The 11,052-nt window shown below is 32.6% G+C and overlaps 1 long non-coding RNA gene across 2 annotated transcripts; it reads left to right on the top strand.

Annotated features, from left to right (window-relative positions):
• The first annotated feature begins 385 nt into the window (after positions 1 to 385).
• On the top strand, positions 386 to 7,059 carry LOC124374972. 2 transcript variants are annotated; one of them, XR_006923634.1, is made up of 3 exons: positions 386 to 401; positions 5,437 to 5,575; positions 6,944 to 7,059. It is a non-coding gene; the product is annotated as an uncharacterized LOC124374972 (long non-coding RNA). The 2 variants fall into 2 exon arrangements; XR_006923633.1 differs by having other exon boundaries at positions 5,440 to 5,575.
• Positions 7,060 to 11,052: the final 3,993 nt, after the last annotated feature.

Below are 11,052 nucleotides of genomic sequence, written 5' to 3' on the forward strand. Positions count from 1 at the left end.
CCTTGCTTTAAAGGTTTAAAAATTTTAGTGATTCCAAAAAAAAAAATAACTTATGAAATAATTTAAAAAGTTGTAGATAAAAAATGAAAAATTTTAAAAAATAGATATATTTATCAGCAAAAAAATTTTTAAATTCTTCCACTCTTTTGTTACTGATAACAACATCCACATTTAGTGATGGAAAAGGCGGGGAAAGCCCCACCGTTCAGCCCCTGGTCCCGATTTCAGATGTGAGCAGTGCCGACCTATGACTGGGGATTCTCCCCGGGGCTACAGTCTTCCAGGGTGAAGACACCCAGCTGCTCCTGTTCCACAGCCGGGAAGACCGCTGTCCTGGCCCCAAAACCCCTGTCACAGATTTCCCAGACCTGTTCCCCCAATGAAACAACAAATTTGACCTGGTAACAGTTACACTCACAGTCATTTTTTAAAAAGGATTGTTTGAAAAAGATGAAATGCCGTGCCATTAACTCTGGTGGTTTTCTTTTCTGTAACTAATATTCGGGAAAATTATATTGGTTTCCCAAAACCCTTTCACTATTTAAAAATGTAATTCTGTTTTAAACTAAGCACTACAACAAAACTTTCTTATAGGCATTTTTCACCATGATTGACGTGTGCACTGAGGGGTCACATGAACATCTTGAATTATTGAAATTTACAATCAAATTGCACATCTTTTTAAAACAGTTTAATTATAAACGAAAGTTAGTACATAAAGAAATTTTAAATTTCAACCAATGCTTAAACAATGACTGGCATATACAGTTCTTTTTTTAATCCACTTCATATTTTGATATTTAATATTTATGAGTTTAGAATGGGAAAAAGTTAATATAATATAACACATATGATAGTTTCTCATAAATACTATAAATCATTTTTTGAGGGAGGGAAACTAAAGAAAATCTTATAAGCTTTAATAAACCCACATTTTTAAAAAAAGTTTTAAATTTTTTTTTTTCTTATTCTAATCGGGTTTTTTGTTAACTTGTTTTTTGATAAAATCATGTATTAAATGGCAGCCTATTTAGTACCTCATATTTGGGAATGTAAGTTACTATTTTTGCTGGTATGTGCAAAGATAGAAATTGTTGTTATAAATTTCTTGTCTCATCAAAAACTTGAACCTGTATAGTATTAATATTTTTTCATTTTATTTTTTTCTGCAGACATATGGCTGTCCTCCTCAAATGATAAAAATCCAACAATAGTGCGAAACCATTTTCAACTCCAAAATTAATATGCTTGTTTCATTTTTATAATTAAACCCTTTGTAAATCTATTACATTATTTGATAATATTCAGCATGGGTGCATCAACCCGTATTGCTGTTCCAACCAATTAATCACTACTGTGTTATTTTTATTTTACAAATTTATTGTTAATAAAAGTTTTAAAGCTTGCAGAAAAATATATTTGTCCCTTTTAAAATTTTAAAAAAAGGGTCGGGTTTTAAAAACACGTACAAATTTTCAAACACTTTTTTAAGGTAAACCAAACTTACCATGGAACAAAACACCAGGATAGTCAATGACAAAAAGAAACAAGTCCTTTTTTTTAACATTGTTATGAAATTTTTTCCAAATGCAACATCTATCTTAAGTTTCATTTTCCTTCATTATTCATCTTACACTTCAGGTTAAGTGTAAAAATAATTAACTATGCGCCCCTATCTTTACCAAAAAATTTTATTTGCTTCTTATTCAAAAATATCTATTTCTAAATGCCATTGGAGTAAGTCATATTGTATATAGGCCTTGTGTGTAAATGAATTGGGTATTAAATAAAATTTTAAAAAAGAAGTAAAATTTTAGTTATATTGTGGGAGATTCATAATATCAGGGTAGAGTGGCAAATTCTATGAAATAAATTTAGAAAATTTCCCTTCAAACATCTTTTTCATAAAAATGGATACATATGAAAAAGAATGTGCCAATTGTAACTTAAAGTAATTAAATTTACGTATTGTAAAGTCGTTGCAATATATTTCTTGGAACTCTTTTTTAGAGTATAAATCAACTTAGTTACATATAACTTAAAAATGTGTTTTAATATTAATATATATATATATATATATACAGGGGGTAAATTTTGTCTGGGAAAAACCCAAATATATCCTTTAATAATTTAAAAATAAATTTGAAACCTCTTACAATCGTGATAGAGATTGGGCATTCTTTTTGGGAAAAATGTTTTGTTATGTCACACCCAAAGGGGGACGTCCTGCCCAAGGTATCGTGAATATTCTTAATGGAAGCCCATACCTTTTGTTTCATAATTTTAAAAATAATGCTTTTGAATTGAATGCCACAAACCGCATCTCAAGGGGAAATTTTTCTATCAAAAATAAGCATTTTTGTATTGAAAATTTTGAGTTCAACAATGTAATTTTAAAATGGTTCTTTCCACAAAATGTGTTACCTAATTTTTTTTGCATTTTTTTTAAATGTTAATTAAAAAAAAAAAAATTTCATTTTAAGCGGTTCATTTTGCAAAATTTGCCAGTTTTTATTACAGTACTTATGGGAAAACTTAGTTATTATTTCTTATTAAAATAAAAAATAATGTATGCTGTTGAAATGTCTTACAACAAACGTTTTTCCTGCATTTGGTGTCAAAGCAATTGTTCGAACTGTGTTCCTTCTACGGGTTTTACAATGAGCCAATCTTGGTAAAAGATTCGACAGAGTTGCCAACATTTCTTCAGTTATCAAAGCAAATTCCTTTAACCGTTTTTTAGGTCTTCCAAATTTGAGGCTTTCTTCTATAAACATTGGGTTTTAAATGACCCCATGGAAATAATCGTTGGTGACAAATCCGGAGATCTTTGGGGCCATTCGATTTCTCCTTTCGGCCAATCCATTTATGAGGAAACCTTAAAACCAAATACACTCTTACCTGTCTCCCATAATGGGGGGGAGCACCATCCTGCTGAAACCAAAACATTATCAAAGTATTTCCTGATGCAATTTGAATAGCTGGGATTATTTCATTTTGGAGCATATTGTAGTAAAGTTCGGCATTTAAATTTCCATTGATGAAAAAGGGTCCAACAATTTTGTTACCTAACAATTCCACACCATACGTTCCAGTGTTTGTGGTTGCTGTGAATAGGGACTCAGTAAATCCAATGTGGGTTTTCACTAGCCCAGTAACGGCAATTGTGCCTGTTAACATTGCCATTTAGGAAAAAAAGTTGCCTTCATTAGAAATTTTTTTTTAGATATGTTGTGCAGAAAATCCTCTATTGTCATCACATTTGCGCATCACAAGTTCACACAACTCAACGCTTCTGTCGTAAATCATCCCTCACTTAACTGTTGGACTAAATGAACGTTTAAATGGTTTGTATTTATTAATTTTCAAAATCTTACTCACAGACATAGGGTGCATATCAATGTTGCTGTGCAGCAGCTTTTCTGAGCGATGTAATGTGGGTCTTCAATAAATGTTTGCAAAAACATCTAGTGCATGTTTCTTCATCTGTTTGCAGATTGTATCCTACCCGACTTTGGCTCGATTTCGTACTCTCCCTGTCATTTCAAAACGCTCAATTAGTTTTTGATATTGTTAAACCACTTATTGGGATTCCTTTCTGGGAAAGTGTCATTAAACAATTCAAACACTTCCCGATCAGAACTTTGACGATCGCCAAATCCTCGCATCAATCAACAGAGTAATTCGTTCTCTTTCAGACAATTCCATTAAAATGCCAAATAAAAACTGAACACCTGTAATTAGATAACTTGTTGACAGCAATGCTTCAGAGACACTGATTAACTCGACAGGAATGAACATGAACCTTTTGTCCATGTTGTAAATCCCAAGCTTAGACCTGTCTAGTGAAAGCACCATGCTCAACACACTGAAACCTGGTAGACCAGATGATTAATAACACAATAATGTTTCTCATAGGCAAGTGAACCTTTGTCTCTTTAAACCTTCCTGCTGACTGGAAAACAACCAAGTACCGATTCATAAAGTAATCAGAGAAAGTGACTCATAAGTTTTATTCATTGTAAGAAAACACTGGTAAAAATTGTACTAATGAAACCAGCTTCAATAAATAGTTTATTTTATTTTAATTGAACATTTAAAAAAATGCAAAAAAATTAGTGATAAACACATTTTTGTGGCAAGAACCATGTTTAAAATTACATTGTTGAACGTCAGTAAATTTTCAATACTAAAAATGCTCTATTTCCTGATAGAAAAATTCCTTTGAGAGTTCGGTTTGTGGCATTCAATTCAGTAAGCTATTCCCTTTTAAAAATTTTATGTATCACAAGGTATAGGCTTCCATTAAGAATATTCACGATACCCTCGGCAGGACGTCCCCCGTTGGTGTGACATAACAAAACATTTTTCCCAAAAAAGTAGATGCCCAAATCTCTATCACGATTGTAAGAGGTTTAAAATTTTTATATTTAAATTATTAAAGGATATATTTGGGTGTTTCCAGACATAATATACACCCTGTATATATATATATATATATATATATATATATATATATATATAATATATATATATATATATATTAATATTGTTTCTATCTTTATATAATGTATGCTGAAAGTTGTTTATTTGCAAAACATTGTCTTCTTTAAATAAATTAGGCTGTGGTGATCTGTAATAATATATCTCTTTATATTGATTTCAAAAAGGAGGAGTTTATTACAAGTCAACCTGTTTCTATGTAATCTCTTTTATGTAGTCCATTTACTTTTTTCCAAACTACTGAATCAATTTTTTCCTTGTAGAGTATTTATGTATATCCCCTTGGTTATTAGTAGACAATTTATTATTTACAAAAAAAAAAATTTCCCTATATGTAAAGGACATACACAGTTGTTATATTTTATCATATTTAATGTATCTAAGTATGACTTGCATGTTAAGATAGATAAGTTTAAGTTCATAATTATTCTGATTTCTCTTTTCTGTACTTTCTAAATTACATCAATATTATCCTTGCTTGTAGCTCCATATAGATACCAATGCTATAAGGTATATGAGAATGAATTTATGAAAAGTAAATGTTACAAGATATCCTTATTGCACAAAGTTGACATTCTCTGTATAGCATTAAGACCAGACTTTATATTTTTGAAAAAGTGAATTTTCAGTTATTATTCCAGTCCAAGTATGAATTTAGGATTAATCCTAAGAACTGAACACTGTTCGCTTGTCAATCTCTATATTGTTTATTTGAATCTTTTACATCAAATTTACTTTTATATTTCTTTGTTTTGAGGTGCACACAACTTTGGGTTTTGTCTACATTCAATTGAAATACTTTTTTGATAAATAATCATACAAATTTATTAGTATGTGTGATCATTGTATTATAAAATTAGTTGTTTTACAATATGTAGGCCTATGTAAAAAATAATGTAGCCTTCTGGAATATGACTGTTTGATTTTGGTCAGAAGTCGTTGTGGAGCTCTGACGTGGTGATGGGCCGATGTACTAGCTGCATGAGCAAGTTAGGCAGCATGTCTCGCTCCTCCACACTTACCAACACAACAGGCAACAGATTCCCAGTCAGCTGGACTATGGACCGTCCAAGTAAGTCTTTCTATCTTACCAGAAAGTAGCACCTGTAAATACATGTAGTAAAACATATTTCTTATTTTTGGTTTTAAAAGTATTTATTAGAAACTTCATGTAGCAATATTAAACCCAATGTACTTTTAAATTAACTTCACAGCCATATCACATACAACTGGTCATATTACAACTAGTCCTTCAAAGAAACAAGTCCTTTTGTTAGTTGGATCTTGGTCAATGTTTTTTCTAAACTTTTTAGCATGTACACCGAAGTCATGAAGTAAGCAAATGCTAGTTTTTACCCTGACTAATAATTCAATTGATTTACTACTATCTTTTATGTTATGGACAATATTACAGTGCTTTTTAATTAAGTAACAGTGTTCATAGAAAATTTTTAATGATTTATGTTGGGAGAGATATTTTTGCAGTATATTAAATACTTGCAGGTACCCGTGGCTTTGCAAGTGATTTTCCTTTTGAATAACAGATGGTCCGTAAGCATGACTTTTTTAAATGACATAATAAACACTTCTAAAACTAATTATAGTCTCTGAAAGATATTCCAGTCTCCTGATCCCTTTAGAATAATCAGATTTTAAGATTAAAGAGCAATGTTTGGGGTCCTGATGGCCGAGGTGAAATAGTTTTTTTTTTGAGTACCAATAAAATACACACATTTTTCTGCAACATTTCTTAATATATAAATGAATAGCACCAACAAGGTCAATAACACTTGCAATATTTTAGGACAGCGTAAAGTAATACTAAGTCTGTCGTAGTAATCGTATTGAAAGAACAAATGGTGTAATATTAGGGGAAACCTATAATCATTTTTATTTAGGAGTAGACGTTGTTTATTGTATTTTATTATTTCAGTTTTTATTGTTAAGAGTTTCAAAAACTAAAAAAAAACTGCCAATGGCTCTTATTTCAGATTTAACATGTGAAGAAGTAGTTTTGGTTTTGAATAAGTTTTTACATGTCATGCAGAGTTAGTTTTGTTGCCATCATTTAAAATATATATATAAAATACTCAGTCCGGAAAGCCTACTTCAGAAAAAAATTTTTACCTACTTTCGATCCTTGTTAGTCTTCTTCCGGTCTAAATTATTTCTGGTGCCCTAGTAGCATTTGCAATGTTGCCTTGATCAAGAAATATGTATATACATGATTATGAAAAGTGTACTTTCATAAAAAAAATTAAGGTTTGAGAATAAATTTGAAGTAAATGAGTAAAGGGCTTGCTTACCTCATTTTAAAGACATTAATAATTTTTTGTTTGGGAGAAAAATATTATGTTGTTTAAATGTTACATTCCAATTTTATTGTATCCACTTATGGACCGAAAAATAAAAAGTGACCTTTTGTATGTTTCATTATCAGAAAGCTGTGGATCCCAGAAGGATGAGTCCCAGTGTGACATGTAGCAGTGTGTCCCTCTCGTCTCATAGCTCACAGGGCAGTTGCTGCGATCTTCACCACAGACTTTCCACCATCGAACACTGGTTAGTGGTTTGACTCTCTCTTTACTCTATGCTTTATGATGTTTGTCTGGACCATCATCTGTTAAGATATCAGTCTAAAACAGTAAACTCTCGTTTATCTGTGGGCAGTTTTATCCGCTTTGCAGATTATTCATGGAATTGCAGTAAAGATTTTATAAAAATTAAAAACACATTAAAGAAGTTCTGTGGCTTTTAAAAATGCTTTGCGTCTCTTATTAGTAATTTTCATATCATTCCTGAAGTTCAGTTATCCACAGCATTTTGGCCCCGATCAAGTCGACAAGATAATTGGGATTTTACTGTACTATAAACATAAATTGGAATATACAGCGTAGTAAAACTAACAATGAGTTATGTGTATTTTATTAAAAAGTAAGTTAGCATAAAATTGTGTTGTATTTAGTTTTATGTTGTTGACTACAATATGTTTTCACTCTATCCACAAAAGAACTTTATTTTAAAGCAAAATAAGTTTTATATCATTTTAAATACTAATTTAGTTTTTTGAAATCTAACAGTTGCTATTTTTTTAGTTTTAATATAATGCTTTTAAGTGCCAAATCCTAATGACTACTCATGATTTATTGTTTTACTGACTTTTCCACTTCCTCATATCTCCACCAGGGAAAATATTTTCTCCTTTTATCATAAACCGTTACACTGTTACAGCAACTCTGTGTGCTCATCAAGCAAAAAGTGCATGCGCCTCCACGCCTACAGACTGCAGCCACATGCCTCCCCCCGTCCGCCTAAACCTGCCCCCCTCAGTTTTATGCGACTCCAGTCAGCGCCTGTGGTGGACTCAACCTCCAGCCCCTCAGCATTCCTAACACCGTCTCCTCCGCCTTCGTGCTGCTGCCAACACAGATTACCTCCCTTCACTTAACCCCCATGGCAACTATGATGTTCCAAAGCCATTAAGTTTGACACAACAGAAGCTGAAAGTGAGTTTAATTTTCTAGTGTATTTTATTTTTAAAAGCAGCTGTAACTGTCGGCTATCATGATTTTACCCCCATAAGAACAATATTTAAAACTAAAACACTTCTAAGGCCCTAATTATTTTTGTAGAATTAAAGATGTCTCATTTAAAAACTTAGATTTCTTTTTGAATTTTTAGTACTTTTATTGGTTTAAAAAATCTTAAAATGTGTTTAGTTTCTTGTTTGAATACTCAAATAGTATGCAACTTATAAAAAAAAAGAATAAGATATGGATGTATTTTAATTATATCTAAAAAGAGACATTAATCATCATTCTATGGCTAAAAATTCGAGTGTAAATCTGTTTGAGGTTTAATATTGTTGTTATGGGGAAAAACTTAAGGTCACATCATTGAAACCAGCTCTTAAGATTTGAATTGATAAAAATTCCCCTCAGTGGCAAGGGAAGGTCCCCATAAGGGCAGAGTGTTAAATTTTAAAATGCAGGTAGATTTAATATTTAACATTTTCCTATTGGATCCTACAGATCGCTTCCTTACTTGTTCATTGTCCCAAAATTTATAGTGTGGGAAAAAAGCATAAAAAGGGAGAAAATCCAAATTCCTTGAAAAACCCCTTTATCTATATGAATGATCATTTTCACAAAATCTACTCTTTTACTAAGGGTAACTTTTTGAAACAAATTTTTAAAAAAAATTATTTCCAAAAAAAATTAAATTTTACCATACTCTTACGCTTTAGTTAACGAGGTGTGTTAAAAAAAATAATGAGACTGTTTTTCATACTAACCAAATTTTTTTATTATTTTCAAAAAACAATGTTATCCCCTTAAAAGTAGTTTCCTTGGGCGCTTTTACATCGGGGGAAAGTCGTCGTTCCCACTCTTGGAAAGCAGCGCGGGAAAGGGTCTTCAATTGGTATGGTTTTTAAAAACGGGTTTCGGTCACAGTCTTTTGAAGGGTTCTCCAGATTTCCCAAAAAATGCCCGCCCTTTTTGGGAAATGTTTCAATTTCGTGAAGAGGAAAAAGTCACAAGGGCCCAAAATCAGGTAAATTTGGGGGGGGTTGAGGAACAACAGTAAGCTTTTTTTGAGTTAAAAAATTCACAGAGGGGAAATTTGGCCGTGTGACATGGAGCATTGTCATGATAAAGGGCTTTCCACTTGTCTGCAATTTCCGGTCTCACACGGATCACTCTTTTCCTCAAATTTTAAAAGGAAAATTTTAAAAAACCCACTTGGTTGACAGTTTGTCCGGGTGGAAAAAAATTATTGTTAAAGAGGGTTTCTGATCTCACAAGCGCCCTCACACGATCCAGGTTTTCTTTCCTTTTCTTGAAGTCAAAGGTCTCCCTGAGCGAGGTTCATCTTCAACGTGTTCTCGGCCTTCCAAAAGGGATTTGTGCCAGCGGAAAATTTGGGTGCTCTCGATAAGCACTTTTTCCCCAAAGGGACCTGTTTCAATTTTTTCAAAAGTCACACTGCGGATTCACCAAGTTTAGCCAAAAACTTTATTGCAAAACTTTTGCTCTAAATTTCGATGCTCCATTTTGTGACGCACAATTAAAACACAACTTTACTAATGGCGCTGTCAAAACTAATGTGTTAACTGAAAGGGTTGTAACTGGGAAACTGAGGAAGTGGAAGGGATAAAAAAAACAGGTTTAGCGTCAGCCGGTAGACACAACTTTTGCCAGATCTCCCGCAGTGTTCCCAAATTTCTCTTTACTTTTCTAAAACCCCTCGTATTATTTACTTGTATATTAATATAGTCCATTCGTATAAAGGAGTATAAAATTTTTTTTTGTATGAGTTTTAAGAGTAATAATTTCATTTGTATATTTTTGCTAAGTTTTCCCTTTAAATTTATTTCCTTATGTATTGTTGTATTTTGAGAGTAATTTTGATTTTTAGTTGGATCTCAAGAGTCCGTGCACACAGCTCAGGCCCCAGTCCCCAATCCCGTTCAGAAGGGTATTATGAACACCCCGAAAATAAAGGGGGCAGTTTGATAAAGGGATTTTGGGAACTACGATGTGCCCCCTCCTGCACAACCAGTTATCCCCCTTTTTTGAATGCAAGGGGCTTGATCTCGACAAATCAATAACAAGGGTAAATATAGTGAACACAAACTATTTTACGAATATGTAACTAGCCAGGCCCATGCTAAGGGGGGCAGGACATCAGGACGGGTTTTTCGGTATGCCCCCCAGCCTGGAATTTTTTTCACCCTTCCCGTTTTGAATCTAAAAAAATTTTACAGTCAGAATTCCAATATTGGGGCAGTTAACGATTTCAATATTGTCTTATTTTAACACTATAAAATAATACTGTTTTAGTAAAAAAAACAATAATTTAAATTAATACAACTCAAATTTGGGTAATTCTAAGACCGAAGGGCTTTTCGTTGATTTTGCCGCTTGTCCCTTTCGAGTACCCCCTTTCTTCTCCCGAAGAAGAATTCAAAATAAAGATCTTCGGGAAATTTCGATAAATAAAGATTTTAAAAAATTTTGGGAAAAGAGCTGTCCAAACTATGGAAAACCCTTTCAGTATAAAAACCCCTCTATTTGGTTTTGGGGCCCTTTTTTATCCAAAAAAATTCAAAACCAAAGAATCTCTTCCTCCTAAAGCAATTTTAAGAAAATTTGAGAATTTCTTTTTTAACATGAAGAAGAAAAGCTTTAAAGAAGGTCCTAGATTTTTTGCAATTTTTTTGGGGGGGGGGGGGGGGGGGGGGGGGTTTTTGGGGGGGGGGGGGTTTTTTTGGGGGGGGGGAAAATGTCCCCCGAAATGAAGAAAATAATGGCCCTAAGGATGAAAACAATGATCAAGAAAAAGATGGGTTTTGACTATGAGATTTCCCGGGCAAAGTGTCAACATCATGCATAAGTTGTGCATATAAAATTATATTAGAATTTAACCCGTACTGTTGTACTGTATAAAAAACAAAAATTGCAAAATTAAGGGTGATTATTTAAGTTCTCCCCCCACTTTACAGCACATTGTACTAGTTAAAAAAAATGAAAAAATGTTATATAAAAA

Source organism: Homalodisca vitripennis, unplaced genomic scaffold (assembly GCF_021130785.1).
Source record: "Homalodisca vitripennis isolate AUS2020 unplaced genomic scaffold, UT_GWSS_2.1 ScUCBcl_11917;HRSCAF=21376, whole genome shotgun sequence".
Lineage (NCBI taxonomy): Eukaryota > Metazoa > Arthropoda > Insecta > Hemiptera > Cicadellidae > Homalodisca > Homalodisca vitripennis.